The sequence below is a fragment of the Pogona vitticeps genome, chromosome 1 (assembly GCF_051106095.1).
Source record: "Pogona vitticeps strain Pit_001003342236 chromosome 1, PviZW2.1, whole genome shotgun sequence".
NCBI lineage: Eukaryota > Metazoa > Chordata > Lepidosauria > Squamata > Agamidae > Pogona > Pogona vitticeps.
The window spans coordinates 223,865,402-223,882,328 of record NC_135783.1 but is presented as its reverse complement, the minus strand read 5'-3'; the positions used below and the strand labels follow the sequence as shown (position 1 = coordinate 223,882,328).

Sequence of the window (16,927 nt, the reverse complement as noted above, 5' to 3'; positions counted from 1 at the left end):
GTCCTTCCACAAGCAGGTGAAGACCTTTCTCCCAGGAAAGTTTTCCCTCAGAGACTGGTTGCATGAGTGGCTTTTTTTGTTTTAATAGGTTTTTGTGCCTTGTTCCTTTGAGTGTGTTTTTGGTATAGCTTTTGTTTACCATTTCTTAGAGTGGTACGTGTAGGATACTTTTTTGTATTCATATACTTACTTGCTTTAACTTTTTAAAAAATGATGTAAAGTGCCTTTTACATCATTTAAAGACCCTTTAAATGATCATTTAAAGACCCTGGTCTATATAGCTCATGCTGCCTAGGTGATTCTGAGAGCTGAGGACTGTACCACTGACATGGCTGAAATAACTTCCCAGTTGTCGTTTATAGCATGTCAAAGTTCCTGAAATATTCATTAATTATTGGATATCACTTGTCCTGCACTGACGTTTCCTTCTGCATGGTGGCAGTGGGAGCAATGCCAGGGTTATAATGGCACCTTCCCAGGATGAGGGGAGCAGCAACACTCTTGATTTGAAGGCAGATTTGTGTGCCATGTCCTAGGCACCGAAGTTGCTAGTTTCAGATCCAGGGCACACTGCTCTTTCTTCCTAACCTTATCCAACCTCATCTGGGAAACCACCGACACTCCCTATATTGCACGTACCCTGAGAGAGTACTATTTTTCACCATTTAATGCAAAACTCCCCTGTGGTTAACTACCCCCACCCACCCCTTTCTCTTTTGGATGCAGTCTAGATCAGAGGCAAAGTTTGGCAAAGTTAGTGATACAGTCCTGTAGGGTGTCACTGGGAGAATGGTGCATCGGGAAAGGGGGAGGGAGGGCGGAGGGGAAGAAAGAATGATTATATGAAGGTGTGTATGGAATGTAAGTGCAACAGTATTAAAGGATTATCATCTAATTAGAAGGAAATGGCAATCCACAAGGATTTGTGTTGAGAGTAGCCCAGCTAATCAGAGCTACAAATAAAAATAAAATATAAAACAAAAAAAAAAGCCCTTAGAGTTCCTGCACGCCTCAGAAACCTGTTCTGGGCCTTATCATGGTCTTCTCAACTTGAAAGTTAGCAGCACAATCCCAGTGATAGTGGTTGTGTTCACTGCATTGATCCACGTCGTCCCCTGCTTGGGAATCCCCTCAGTTGAGGACACTGTTTGTTTTCTTTCATTCGGGAAGAATTTAGACTGTGCTGGCTGTGACAAACCCAGACCTACTGGGATATGTCACACAGTTACACTAAGCTGCCACCAACCATTCCCTATAAGAAGTCACACAGACCAGGGATGGATTTTTAAATAATAAAAAGAATAAGGTTTATTTTAAATACACACAGGGAAAAATAAACAATCAGGTGAATAAGATAAAGTAACGTGGCTTATTCTCACTCATACAAGCATACAGTTTGGTTCACACAGAACCCTTAACTTGAAGCACAGACCCTGAACCTATCAGTTCTGGCTAACCAACAGACACCTGAACCTATCAGGTTGGTACTCTGACCCACAGTAGTACCCTGTCTGACACACAGACTCCCACAACAGCTTCTTCTTCCCAGCTGCTGCTTCGTCACAACCCAGTGTCTCTCAGCATCTCATAAACTCTCCACACAGGCATCACATATTTATACAGTACAGCCCCTCCTCCTGATGTCCCGCCTTCCACTCCCCATAGGATGGAACTTTCCCTCCAAACCCATGACAGACAGGTAACATCAGTGCTGTTATGTAACACCTCCCCTCTTTATAAGTTGTTTTGTAGGGGGAAAGCTAAGGTGCTTTTCACCAAAAAACAACCTGGATAAAACACACAAAACCAGTTATACATACCATATTATACTCACTTATACTTACATTCTAAGTTAAACCATAGCAAATATGCATTTAAACATTTACCATATACAATACATCCATTTACCTTTATTCATACAAACCAAATTCAAAACCAGGTACATGTAACTTTTGTCATCATTATATACACATAGTCCATGTTTCTTTCGCTGTCTTCATTCTTCAGGTCTTCTTGATAAGGCGTCAGCAACACAGTTCACTGACCCTCTGACCACCTTCACTTCAAAGTCATAGTCCTGTAGGTTTAAAGCCCACCTCATAAGTTTGCTATTGTGGGTTTTCATTGTCTTTAACCATTGCAATGGTGAATGGTCAGTACACAGAATAAAATGTCTTCCCCAGATGTAAGGCTTGGCCTTCTGGATCGCGTAGACTATGGCCAAACACTCCTTCTCCACGGTTGCCAAATGTCTCTCACCTTTTTGAAGTTTCCTACTCAGGTAGGACACTGGATGCTGGTCACCATTCTCATCCTCCTGGCACAGAACTGCTCCTACCCCGCTGTTAGACGCATCGGTGCAGATGATGAACTCTCGGTCGAAGTCTGGAGCACGCAGGACAGGATAGTTGATTAACGCCTCCTTCAACCTCTGGAACGCCGCCTCACAGTCGCTGGTCCACGGGATGCGGTCATCAGCCTTCTTCCTCGTCAGATCGGTCAGCGGAGCCGCAATCTCGCTAAACCTCGGGATGAACTTTCTGTAGTAGCCCACCAACCCAAGAAATGATTTGACTTTTTTCTTGGTGTTGGGTCTAGGCCAATCACGAACAGCTTCTATTTTGGCCTCCAGGGGTTTTATCACTCCTCCCCCTACCATGTGACCCAAGTATTTTATTTCTGGGCTACCCATCTGACACTTGCTGGCCTTTACTGTTAGCCCTGCTGCACTTAACCTCTGCAGCACTAACTCCAGGTGTAACAGGTGATCTTCCCAGGTATTACTGAAGATCCCTATATCGTCAATGTAGGCCACTGTAAAGTCACTGAGCCCTGCCAAGGTCTGGTCCATCAGCCTTTGGAATGTGGCTGGTGCATTTCTGAGACCAAAGCTCAGGACTCGAAACTCATAGAGACCAAAAGGGCTGCAAAAGGCAGTCTTTTCTTGATCCCTGGGATCAATTCTTAATTGCCAATATCCCTTTACCAGGTCCAATGATGAGATGAACCGACAACCCCCTATGGTTTCAATCAGGTTGTCTAGCCTGGGCATTGGGTAGGCATCAGGAGTGGTTACACGGTTTAATTTCCTGTAATCAACACAAAACCTAATGCTCCCATCAGGCTTGTCTACAAGGACTATCGGAGAGGACCAAGGGCTAGAAGAGGGGACGATTATGTTCTCCCTCAGCATCTCGTCCAGCTCCTTCCGCACCTTGTCCCTATAGGGTCCCGTTACTCGGTATGGGGATACTGCCTGCGGGGGTGCATCCCCTGTATGGATCCGATGCATCACTCCCTTCACTATCCCCGGCTTGTTGGAAAACACCTGCTGATATTTACTAAGCAGCATTTTTAGTTCTTGCTGCTGGTCTTGGGTGAGTGCAGGACTGATCTTTACCTCCTCTGGGTTGTATTTTACTTCCCCTCTACCCTCCCAGAAGGGTAATTCAGCTTCCTCACTCTCAGCTGCTTTTATCGCGAATAAAACCCTCTGTTCCCCTCTGTAGTAGGGTTTTAGGGCATTCACATGAACCACCCTCCTTGCCTGGTTCTCCTCCTGCTCTATTAGGTAGTTCAGGTCTGACATCTTGGAAATGACCCTATATGGTCCTGCCCATTTGAGCTGCAGCTTATTCTCTCTGCAGGGCCTAAGCCAAAGCACTTCCTCCCCTGGGTCAAAGTGTCTCTCTCTAGCTTTGTGGTCATACCATGTTTTCTGTCTGACCTTCTGAGCTTGCAGGTTTTCTGCTGCCAGCTCTAGATTTCTCCTTAGGTCATTCATCAAGGTGTCTATGTATGTCACAACGTCTTGTGGGTCATCCTGGGTGATCTGCTCCCAATTTTGCTTGATCAAATCAAGGGGCCCTTTCACCCTTCTTCCAAATAAAAGTTCAAATGGACTGAACCCGGTACTGGCTTGTGGCACTGACCGATAAGCAAACAAAAGGGATTGCAGCTTCTGGTCCCAATTGTTTGGATTCTCTGCCAAGTAAGCCCTAATCATGCGCATTAGAGTCCCATTGAACTTCTCAGTTAACCCATTACTTTCCGGATGATAGGCAGTGGTTTCCTTGTGCTTAATTCCACAGATTTGCCATAAGCGTTTCATGAGCTTTGATGTGAACGATGCGCCCAAATCTGTGATTATCTCTGAGGCAAATCCCATCCTGGACATATACCCCACCAAAGCATCGGCCACTGTGTTAGTTTCAATGTTAGTCAAGGGTATGGCTTCAGGATACCTTGTGGCATGGTCCACAATGGTTAGAATGAACCTATTCCCCCTCTTTGTGGCCTTGGGCAAAGGTCCCACAATATCCACCCCTATGCATTTGAACGGAGTGTCAATCACAGGCAAAGGGCACAACTTTGCTTTGGTCCTGTCGCGGTTATTCCCCTGCCTTTGACACACATCACATTGTTTACAGAACTCCCTGATCTGCTTCCCTATGTCAGGCCAGTAGAAATTCTGTGTGATTCTCTGCTGTGTTTTGTTCACTCCTAAGTGTGCAGCAAACATGTCAGAGTGACCCCTTTGTAAGATCATGGGGCGATACTTTTCAGGTACCACCAGCTGACTTCTGATCCCATCTCCCCCTTTTGAGATATTCCTCAGGGTTTCTCTATATAAAATCCCCTTTTTCTCCAGGAATCTCACTGGGGTTTCAGGTGTTAGCTGGGCGTCAGTCACCTGTTCAAAACACTTTTGGAGAGTGGCGTCTGCCTTTTGCTCCTGTCCAAATCTGCTGTCTGTGGTTAAGGTTTCCACCACAGCTTCTGAACTCCCCTCTGCTACCGTCTCTGGCTCATCATTACCCCCCTGAACTGTCCCTGTGGTGGCTTGTGAGCGTGTAATCACTAGCACCCGTTTCACATGTTCAGCCAGGTCATTTCCCACGAGCACGGCTGCTGGCAGAGTCGATGAAATCGCTATCCGCCAATCTCCCCTCCAGCCTTGAAAGTTGACAGGTACCTCTGCTACTGGCAGAGAGATTACCTGCCCCTCAATACCTGCCACCTTCATGCTCTCATTTGGGATTATAAACTCCCGAGGAATAATATCTGGATGGCACAGGGTTACCTGGGAACAAGTGTCCCGCAGCCCCCTATACTGACGGTCAAGTATTCCTACGTCCACCCCGGCTGTCTCAAACAACTGAGAATTTGTTTTTACCAGCAAGCAGCGCTTCACCTCTATAAGAGGACCATTTTCCTCAGCCTGATCAGCAGAGGTAGCTGTTCCAGACTGAGTAGTCATGGCAACAGGCTCCCTCAGTGACAATGAGCTTTGCTCTTTCTGGACACAGAACACAGCTTTTGGCTTGGTCCCACTAGAATTCTGAGGCACCATTCCTTTTAGCTGCTTCAATTTCTCACACTCTGAGATTAGATGACCCTTTCCCTGACAGAAATAACATTTTCTGGTGTATTTTGATTCTCTCTCCTCTTGTTTGGGTTTTCCCTCCAAATTCTGAGGTCTTAGTTTCATGTCTGAGGGCTTCCCTTCACCATGGGCCCCTCCCCCTTGCTGGCTTTTCCCTGGTCCCTGAGAGTACTTGCTGTAGGTTTCTTTGGGTTTACCTACAGATTTCCCCTCACCCAAGGGCTTTCTTATTTGGGAAATAAAATCTGCGATCTCTGCGGCTGCTGCCACAGATTTCGGTTTCCTTTCCCTCACCTGGAATTTCAATTCCCCTTGCAGGACTGAATAGAACTGTTCCAGTGCTATCAAGTCTTTAAGCTGCTCATAGGTCTCTGTCCCTTCCTGCGATAGCCATTTCTCAAGCAGCCTCACCAATTGGGCCCCCACTTGGGTAAAAGTCTGTTCTGGTTTTTTTGTGAGGGACCTGAATCTTTGTCTCAGCTGCTCTGCATTTATCCCATGTCTGGCAAACACCAGTTTTTTAAACTCTGCAAAATCCTTCATCAGTTCCTCAGGCATCTCGGCATAAACCTCAGCCAGGCTACCACTGATTAAAGACCGCATGATGGTCATCTTCTCAGTTTCCCTCACTGAGAAGTCCACAAACGCTCTTTCCACTAAGGAAAAGAACACCTCAGGACAATCTCCCTTGTGGTACACAGGGAATTTCTTCAGGTCAGCCTTAGACAATTGGCCTCCCTCAGAATCCCTATTATTATTATTGTTCTGGTTCATCAGTTCCAATCTCTTTAATTCAAACGCCATTCTCTCTCTCTCCAATCTTTCCTGCATTTCAAATTGCCTCATCCTCAGTTCATGCTGTTGGACTAGGATCAATTTTCTGAGTTCTGGGTTCTGCTCTCCTGTGCTGTCACCTTGCACTGAGCCAAATTCATCCTCAGAACCTTGGTCAATCTGGGGGTCTTTCACTTCACTCATTTCGGCCATCTGGCTTCGAGTCAAGGGCATAATCCCCCCTCAGAACAGGCTGCTTTAAAAAGTCAAGCCTCAAAATAAAACGACCACTTTTTTCCTTTTTGCCTCAGAACCAGCTCTCCCTAGAGATTGCTGCTGTTCTTCAGCACTTAAATTGCAACAGTATCGAGTCAGAGCCTACCCCCCTCTGCTGGGCCTCTCAGCTGGCAAGCTAGCTCACTGTTACTACGCAGTTTTGCCTCAGCTTTTTTCCCGCCAAAACTAGGCTACCTCAGAGCACCTTAATCTAAGTCTCCCCAGTTGGCACGTTCTTCTACTAGCGCACCTCCCCGTGAGGTACACCTAGAAGATTACCTACGCGCCTCAGACTGTCCCTGACTAGACCCCCCTTGCTCTGGGCACACTTGCCAAGGCTTTGCTGGACCGCTGGACAACTGGACCAGTCGTATCCCACACGCTGGACACCAATCAATGTGACAAACCCAGACCTACTGGGATATGTCACACAGTTACACTAAGCTGCCACCAACCATTCCCTATAAGAAGTCACACAGACCAGGGATGGATTTTTAAATAATAAAAAGAATAAGGTTTATTTTAAATACACACAGGGAAAAATAAACAATCAGGTGAATAAGATAAAGTAACGTGGCTTATTCTCACTCATACAAGCATACAGTTTGGTTCACACAGAACCCTTAACTTGAAGCACAGACCCTGAACCTATCAGTTCTGGCTAACCAACAGACACCTGAACCTATCAGGTTGGTACTCTGACCCACAGTAGTACCCTGTCTGACACACAGACTCCCACAACAGCTTCTTCTTCCCAGCTGCTGCTTCGTCACAACCCAGTGTCTCTCAGCATCTCATAAACTCTCCACACAGGCATCACATATTTATACAGTACAGCCCCTCCTCCTGATGTCCCGCCTTCCACTCCCCATAGGATGGAACTTTCCCTCCAAACCCATGACAGACAGGTAACATCAGTGCTGTTATGTAACACTGGCTACCTGAGCATATAAACTCTCATAGGGGCCCACAGTTCACTGTTTGGCCCTGGTATTCAAATCCCTGGATGTGCAGCTTCACATTTCCTCAGCCCAGCACCTCAACTGAATGGGCAAACTGAGTGTGATGCCGTTTCAGATGTTCTCCATTTCTTAACAGGGCAAGTGGGTTGACCTAGTACCCTTAGTACAGTTTGCCTACAATAAATCCCAGAACTCTTCTATCAGGCAGTCCTCTCTTTTTTGTGATCTTTAGTCTGCCTTTTGTCTCCTGCCTCTCTCTGACCTTCAGTGGTTGTGGCTCCAAACCAAACCTACCAGGAGCTTTACACAGTGCAGGAACTTCTGCATCAGCCTAAAGAGGCCTACAAACATTTCGCAGACCAGCTTTGCTAGCTTGGCCCTTTCCTGACTGTTGGGCACAAGGTGGGGCTGTCTACTTGGCACCTTCCTCTGGCTTAGCCCATTCAGTAGGTGGATGTTTGCTTTACCGGCCTGTCCTCCATAGTAGCCTCAAACAAGGGAGCAATTTACTGCCTTTGACTGTCCCTAGCCATATGCCGTTCCTATCATCATTTGCAGATGTAACATCAGGAGAAGCTGATAACCCTTTAGCTTACAGACTGAGCCTCAGTTATTTTGCTGCATGGCAACACGATAGCTTTTGAAGAAACGCTTCGAAAAAGATGTTTATTCGGGAGAAGGAGGTCTCCATGAGACAAATCCTTCTTGTCAGGCAGACCAAGGAGGCCAAATCCTCCAGCTCAGCTCCTCTACCGGCTGGCCAAGGACTTGTATCTGAGTGCTGGATAGAGTCCATAGCTCAGCTACATAAACCCCACATGGAAGCAGGAATTTGGTGGGCACCGTGTCTCTCTTTTGAGGGTATTTTTCTGTGTTCTCTGACTTTTGTTGTTGACTCTGGCTGTTTAAGACCTTTTTTTAAAAAAAATGCAGCCTCACTCTATATTGCAGATCCTCCCTATTTGGTAGCAGTGACTGCTGCACTGGTTTGATCTTCACCTGGTCTTGTTAAGAGCACAGACCATTCCTTGTGTGGTTTCCCTCACACAGGACACTGTCCATTGTCTCTGAACATGTGACTGTTACAGTTAAGGATTATTGGGATCAAAATGGGTCAGATCACTGCTTAAGGATTCAGTCATGTTGTATCTTTTAATGATTTTTATTCATAATATATTGACATTGTGGAAGTAAAAAGAACAGAAGATAGTTTATAAATATATAAAAAAGGTTTTGGTTTAAGGTAGTTTATCCTGATAGGGAATCTAATAATCTAAAATCATTGAAATCCTCCATTGACAAATTCTAAGAGTTATGCATTCATAAATATCTATCCAGGATTTCTTGTAATTTGTTATATTTACTGTCAAGAGCATGAAAATACTACTTTTCTGAAACTATAATGCACAGAATTCATAGTCTGCTCTGGAAGCAGGACCCCTTGGAGTTATAGTCCTACAATGTCTATGCCCCAAAGTTTGGAAACTGTGTTTCCCAAGTACTGCAGTTGGTGGTCTCATTTTGTAAAGGCAGGGAATGTTCTGCTTCTATCCAAAGGTTGTGTTCCTCAGAAGACACTCCAGCTTCCCCTTTCCTCTCATTCTTTCGACCATCCTTCTCATCTCTCTTTCTCTCAAGACAGCTTATCCAGAAGTCTGAACTGATAGCTTGTAGAGGGCTTTTGAAATCAGAGAAAGAGACACATGTATCCTTAAAACAGTCCCCTTTCTTCTCTACTAATGGAAACAAATCACATCATAACCCATAGCCAATCCTAGCGGTTGTTAGGTTGTGAAAGGACTTCTTTGTTTTTATTGAGCGTTTGTAAGTTGCTCTGGGAGCCATAGTTCTGTTTTGTGTAGGTAAGTGGAGTTAAAAATGCTTCAATAAATAAATAATATTCCTCCGAAGTTTTGAGACTGGAATTTTTTGCTTCCATATCTGATTGCCAGACTATTTGGGAATGAGAAATATTCAGTGTGACATGGACTGAATGATGTCAACATCTAGGCTGAAAGACAGAAATTTGGTAAGGACACCCAGTTAACTCAATATTTAAGCAACAACAGTAAACTAGCGAAAAACATTCCATGTGTTGCACCACACTAACTCTTTGCAGCACTTTCAGAAATGGAAATTCTTTAGGTACAGTGGCTCACAAATAAAGGCTAAGATGACATTTTAGGTGGTTAACCAAATAAGGGACACCATCTTATGGTTCTGAAGTAATTGATAACTTCTCCCAGCCATGAACTGAGCCTTTCTGGAACTGTACTAGTTTTCAGTCCACTGCCCCTCATGTACTTGAATTTTTGGCTCTGTGCTGTAACGTGTGTTTACCCAAAGGGACCAAATACAAGTTGTTTTTGTTTGCAAACGTAAGTGGCAAATTCATCACAAAAGGTTTGATGACATCAATCCAACAACTTTGGGAGAAGCAGCTTTGTATTTAGAGTCCAATAAACAATCAGCTGTTGTTATAAACAGGATGAAACTGTCACAAATATGATTCATGCATCATTACCCCCTTTGTAGGAAAGGAAGGAATGTAGCAAGTGGTCCCATATCTGAGCTCATTAAAGGGACAGGTTGCTTCCCATAAGAAGTCGAATAGACTTGCTGTTTGCACAGAAAGCACATTTGGGACTTTGAATGCTCTTCTTTGAAACAGCTGATGCTTGGATGTAAGGAGCTGGTTGTCTCGCAGGTAAAATTGGTACTATTGCCATCTCCTTGACTGAAACTTTCTCTCACTGGACTAGACTGAGCGAACTGCACAGTCTTTAATCTGATGGGGAGTAGAATGGGAGAATTTAGAATAAAGCAGGTAAACTATTTACACACACAGACACAGACACAGACACACACACACACACACACACACACACAGAGAGAGAGAGAGAGAGAGAGAGAGCACACCACACTTTGGAACTTGTTTTTCTACTGGTGGTTATCATATAGTCCCATTGAAGCTATTTTGAGTATTTGTGTTTTTTTTACATGAGGCGAATAGGACACAAATCAGTAGCACATATCACAACAGTTTTGTGGGCTGTGGTTTGTTGTGGCCTTCTCACTGAGATGACAGACCTCTGCTTAAGCTTGACAACTTTAGACCTTCAGGGTCTGAAGAGATTTTTCTTCTTCTTCAAATACTCATCCCTAATAAAAATAAAATCCGCACACGCGTGCACGCGCGCGCACACACACACACACACACACACACACACACACACACACACAGAGGGGGGAGAGGGAGAGAGATAGTCAGAATGTTTCTAGTGCCCCATTTTCAATTTGTACAATTGTGGTGGGGTTTTTGTTTGTTTGTTTGTTTGTTTAGCTTTGTGTATGTGGAGAGCCATTGATGCGTGTGAATCTGTGTTCAGAACCTGAGGTAATACAGAACAGAGAGAGATTTTACATCTCAGGGGTAGCATACTTTGCTCAACCTTTCTTCTTCTTATTTCCTTTTCCATCAGACTTCCATGGTTATTTATAGATGTGACATGAGGCGTGAGCCCTGTTATCCTTAATTAATTTTAGTTACTCTGCTTTTAAAAGCTTCTGTGCTGTTGCTGAGTTTTATTTTAAACTATTAATGTCCTTCCTGAGAGATTTGGATGTGGCATGTTTTGGAAGACAACGGCCGCAATCATACCAGACATGTCTGGGAGGAAGCCCGTGTCATTGTATCCTGAGGGCTTTCTTTTGAAAAGAAGTCTAGGGTGGTACTATTACCATCTTATTAGTGTTTGCTTTCTGAAAATAGTATTTGCTTTCTGACATTCACCAGTCTATCTATATATTTCCAAGGGTTGCCCTCATCACACTGGGTACCTAATATACTGGTGCTTAAGACAGCACAGGAAATATTCCATGACCCGAAGAGTCCTTAGCTGCCCTTAGGTGGCTTCTATTCCCAGCTCAAACATTCTTTCCAGGTCGCATCTTCTGTAGCTGTCCTCAGAGTAGCCTAGTTCCTTTCCTATTCCCTTCCATTCACAAACCCTTCTGATAGATCTCTCTGCCTTCTATTGACCTACCATTGCTATAACAGGTTCATCCTAAACATTTGACTGGTGTGCCGTTAGTATTACCCTTTTCAAAAGCATTTTGTGCACTCATTTGTGTGTTTTGTTTTTTGTTATTAATCATCACTGTCTATGGATTATGAAGGGGGTAATGCCTAGAATGAAATGGCAAAGTGGTAGGTAGAAGAGAAGGGTGTCCATACTGATGCATCCTTTAGTTGATTAATTAGAGATGAAAGGATCTTCAATGTTCAGTTTCTTCATTGTTTCTCTGCTCTACCTAGCATTTATCTCTCCTGAATTCCAGTTTAAACGTTGACATGGTTTGCCATCAGGTTCTTTCTTAATTATGGTAACTCTAACAGTTTTTTGCGGTATTGAAATTTACTTCCATGCGTTTCTATGGCTAAGCAGAAATTTGAGCCCAGGTCTCTCCAGTGCCATACCACCATACTGGCTCTCAACAGTTCAAACAGAATATGGTTTTGGTATTGAATAGATTCATACTAATTACGTTGTATTGGATTGGAAGTTCTGAACCAACTAGAAATTGGTTCTTGGTTAAAGAACTGGAGCTGACACACACATCTTTTAACATATAATTTGAATTCCTCTTGTTCCCACTCTATCCTGCCCCATTCCAAAGCCTTCTTGCTTTTTTGCATGCCGATATAGAAAGAGATGGCTTTTGTGGTCAATCAAGGGAGAGACCCAAGGCTTCCTCCTTCTCTAAAACAGAGAAAGAACTAAGATAGCTTTGGTATTCTGAAGTTTGTGTTGAACTTGACATCTTACTCATAAGAAGAAAGAATACAAGGACATGCTGAATTGAGCAGTGTCAGGATTTTTGGCACCCATCCTTACCAAAACATCACCATGCTGCTCCTCTGCACATAATTACTTCCATTTTCTTTAGAAGTAAGCTCCCAAGCTCTGAACTGGGGTACTGTGTTCACCACCCACTGGAACCAAGAAGAAGAAGAAGAGGAGGAGGAGGAGGAGGAGGAGGAGGAGTTCCTCTATATGGATTCTCTGCCCCTCACACTCATTGGACTGCTCTTTACATTCATTGATGACATACCTTTACAGCACTATCTTATTCACCCTACCTCATAATTTATCTTGGTATGAAATCTTACTGCATGCATTGTATGCATAGGATTGTGGTTTGACAATAATGTAGGCCAGCCATCTCCTTTTTGCTAGAACTGTATTGGTTGCTGCAATGGATTTAGCCAGTAGAGGGAACATCAGACCTTGTTCTTGGGAAATGCAAATTATTAAAGTGAATAGAGAAGTATCATGAAGAAGGAATGACTGGTACAACCATTGCAGTGAAGGATTCCACTGACAAGGCAGTTGTGGCACAAAGGGTGGCTGCAAAAGTGAAGTCAACTTTTATGGCAACATTACAGGAAGTCAATATAATGTGGTGGACTGGGGACAGACATGTTCAGCAATGCTCTTCCATTGGCACAAATGGAGTCCTAAAATTCTCTGCCCTGTGTGTAGGGAGAGAAATGGTGGGGGCGGGGAGAAGTATATCATCCACAACTTCTTCAAGGGAATGAGGAATTCTTTAACAATTTTTCATTCCCGAATTAGCAGTAGTTGTTTTCTTTGCTGTTCTTGCATTCTAATGGATTTCTGTTTTCTGTTGCTGCAGTGAGTGGCAGCAAGAACTATGTTGGCAAAATGCAATAGAAAGAAGAAAGGAACACAGCACCTCCTGCAATCTTATTGTAAGATTGCAAAAATAAGTGCCACCACTTTACTTCTAAAGGAGTATGAAAAAGAAAAGTTTAGAATATTTTTTCAACCTCCTAAAAAACCAAACCAAACAAAACAGAACAGAACAAAACACACCACACACCATCTTTTGAGAAATGTTAGTATCTTACTAATTAGCAAAGGGATAGCATAGATATCTTCAGACATTTGACTAATGAGGAAAGTGATATCAACTTATACTCCCAGCTCCAGGTGTCCGATTTTAGGTCTTGACCTAACATATACACTCTCCTGATACTGGCCTTGGCCAGATGCATTTGGGATAAACAGCATGCTTTCCCCAGACAGTTATTTCTCAGATCATGCAGAGGCCACGAGAAAAAAAAAAGAAGAGCTGTGAAATAGAACCTGCTTCTAGCAGGGACACCCATCAAGCCGCGAACATAGATGGAAGGTTATGGACATGGACAAGCTGGCTCATGGATGAAAACATGGCATATACCACTGCACTTCTTCATGATGACAAAGGTCTTCCATGTTGATACTACACTAGCCCATGAGAACGTCTTCAAAATTTCTCCCCTTTTGCCATTCTTTTCGAAAAGAACTTCTTTCTTCTTTTTTTTAAAGGTCAAAGTTAATGGGCATTCTAGTCAGAATTCTCATTGAAGATGTTTTGTGCTCCACACTGAAAAGGTTGTATTCTTACCTTATGTCACAAATATTACTGAACATAATTTCCTAAACCTCAAGTGATGGAACCTTTGGTACTACTATAACAATAATGTGGTGTTTTATGTGATCACAGCTTATGTAAACCTCTATCTGTCTGACCATTTCTAAAAATGATAAAACCAAGGAGTACACAGTGGAATACAGTACCCAGAGTGATATATGTTTACATGTACTTCCAATATGAGGGATGCAGAAGGAGCTTGCCTGAAGAATGTGAGCACTGCAAACACATTTGGGAACCCCCCGGGCAATGTCAGCTCCCTCTTGCTTACTTTTCTACTCCAGAAGCATCACTGGATTGTTTTTGACACAAAAAACAACAACCTCCAATGTAAGCATCTCTTGGCTGAAATCCAGTAGTATATTTCAACTGGAGTAGGCCCATTAAATCAGTGGGAGTTCAGTGAATCAACTCCCCTGTAAGTTCCATTGACTTCAGTGTGCTTCTTCTAGTTGAAACATAATATAGTGGTGCCTCGCAAAATGAATTTAATTTGTCCGCGGTTAATGTCGTCTTGCGAAAAATCTGTCTTGCAAAACATGTTTTCCCATAGGGATGCACTGAAATCTAATTAATGCATTTCTATGGGCAAAAAAAAGTTAGAACAAAGTCAAATTTGGTTTACAAAGGGTTTATTAAGTGCTCTTTAAAGCCATACATATTGTGCAGATGATTTCAAAAATGTCAATCAAAAAACTTTAGCTTTTTAAACATAATAGAAAAACATTTAAAAATCAGCAAACATGAGGCAGGAAGAAAAAATGGAAAACATTTGTCTTGCGAAACACGGCCATAAGAACATTCATCTTGTGAGTCATCAATCTCATCGCCAAAGCCATTCGTCTTGCGAGTTTTTGTCCCGCGAGGCATTTGTCTTGCAAGGCACCACTGTAATTGCTGTCAGCCACCCTATCACATCCAGCCCAGTGCTGATTTGAGCAGAAAATACGTACAACTAAATCTGGCAGTCTCGTCCTAACTGTGTAGAGATGAAAGTTTAGCTAGGAATAAAATTGTGTAAGTTTAAATTAACCTTGAGATATCCTAAATTACGTGTGTGTGAATGCTGTCTGATCCAATGTGTATCCAAATATTTGTTCTACAAATTATGACAGGTATTTATATATATTGTATGTTTCCATATTGTATGTGTTTACTACGGATAACAGAAATGTATCAAAGATGTATCCAGGGTACATCTTTATTATTTTTTCCCCACAAGTGACAACCAAAACTTTCTAAAATTTTTTCCCCAAGGAAAGATTACAAGGTTTTTTTTCCAATTTCTCTCTGTGTGTCCATGTGAGCACACACTTTTTGCATTTCAGCACATCTGTGTGAGAAAAGGTGATGCTCAAAACATGTTGCACACAAAACTTCCTATTTTGTGAAACATACACTTGTTGGTCAAAAATACTTTTCTTCTTCTTTACTAATTGTTCTGCTGATTAAAAAATGCTAATCTTTTCCAAAAAATGTGTCTTGATCAATTGAGATACCGTTTTTGTTGTACAGCAAAAGCTGGCGCATATTTGTTCCATCCTTGGCCCAAGCTATCATGTAAAGTATAAAAGCATGTTCCAGTTATAAATATTTTAGTGTCCCAGGACTTTTCAATTTTTAAAAATATATATACTGCTATTCTTTAAAATAGGGACATGGTGGTGCTGTGGGTTAAACCGCAGAAGCCTCTGTGCTGTAAGGTCTGTAGATCTTCAGCTGTAAGATCAAATCCATGTGATGGAATGAGCTCCCGTCACTTGTCCCAGCTCCCTTCAACCTAGCGGTTCAAAAGCATGTAAATGTGAGTAGATAAACAGGGACCACCTCAGTGGGAAGGTAACAGCGTTCTGTGTCTAAGTCGCACTGGCCATGTGACCATGGAAGATTGTCCTTGGACAAACGCTGACTCTATGGCTTGGAAACGGGGATGAGCACTGCCCCCTAGAGTGACTGGACAAAAATTGTCAAGGGGAACCTTTACCTATTCTTTAAAATGAAATCAAGGTGACTTATTAGGAGGAGATCAAAAGTATATGATAAATTTGTCAATCAAAAGAAGCAAAAGTGATCAAAGTGACAGCTCAGTCCATAGGACTGCTCAGTGAGTTGTAAGTGAATTCAATGGGATATATTCCTAACTAAACAGGTAGAGGATTGTAGTGCAAAACTATGAAATCCATGTATCCAATGCAATAGAGATGCATTCTTATCTGTTTCCAAAAACTCTCTGGCCTGAAGACAACTGTATGTTTTGAACTTTGCCTCTCAGAGAAGGGAATGGAAAAACTGTAAGGTGGAAAATGGCTACGTGCAATTTCTGTTGCTGCTTCTACTGCTTCCAGCTCCCAATGTTGTCTTTCTTTACAAAACAGCATGTCTGTGCTCCCTTACATGAGTTTGCACATCACATGTAGTTAGCATCTCAGAAAACAGATGAACAATTCCTGTTAGATGAGGCAGAAGAGATGATTTTCAATGGACCAACTGTTCAGAAAGAAACTGCTCCTTGGCTGGAGGTAACAGTTGGGACAGAGTCTTTGGCCGATATTCCTTGCTGTTTTTAGTCGGCGTGAATCATAGATTGTGCAGCCACAAAGATCATAGGATAGGTCATAAAATTCATCTGAGAACTGGGCACTTAATAGTAGCGATGGTGAGTTAAATTAGCCAATACTCCAGATAAGCAGCAATCTACTGTAAGGTCAGGGTTGGCCCTATCATCAGGCAAAATGGGGTAACTGCTGGAGGCAATAGATTTTGATTGTTGTGAAAAGCCAAAGTGTTTGCTATTTAATTTGACATTCTTGCACTCATACTGCCAGAGAGAAGGAATTTTCAGCCTCATGGGTCAAAATAATTTGGGTGATCTGTGATACATTGCATCTTGACATAGATGAGCGGGAACACTTATTTCTGTCCCAGCTGAGGGAGAAAAAATGGCTTGGGCTACTCCTGGTTAAACTTACAAGGAATATCTAGCTTACTGCAGTATAGCTCTCTGCCTGTATAATGTGCTACCTGCTGT

At 42.9% G+C, this 16,927-nt stretch overlaps 1 protein-coding gene and 1 long non-coding RNA gene across 2 annotated transcripts in view; one reads left to right on the top strand and one right to left on the bottom strand.

Moving 5' to 3' along the window:
- Nucleotides 1–1,278: 1,278 nt before the first annotated feature.
- Nucleotides 1,279–7,373, bottom strand: LOC144583381 (uncharacterized). The gene is made up of 2 exons (XR_013537129.1): nt 6,827–7,373; nt 1,279–1,725 (listed from the first exon to the last, which is right to left on the bottom strand). It is a non-coding gene; the product is annotated as an uncharacterized LOC144583381 (long non-coding RNA).
- Nucleotides 7,374–8,879: 1,506 nt separating this feature from the next.
- LOC110071881 (carnosine N-methyltransferase 2) overlaps nt 8,880–16,927 on the top strand; it is a 36,218-nt gene continuing 28,170 nt past the window's right edge. The window contains exon 1 of the mRNA XM_072983955.2: nt 8,880–10,105. The gene's annotated coding sequence lies outside the window, so the exon portion shown is untranslated. The remainder of the gene's footprint in view (nt 10,106–16,927) is intronic.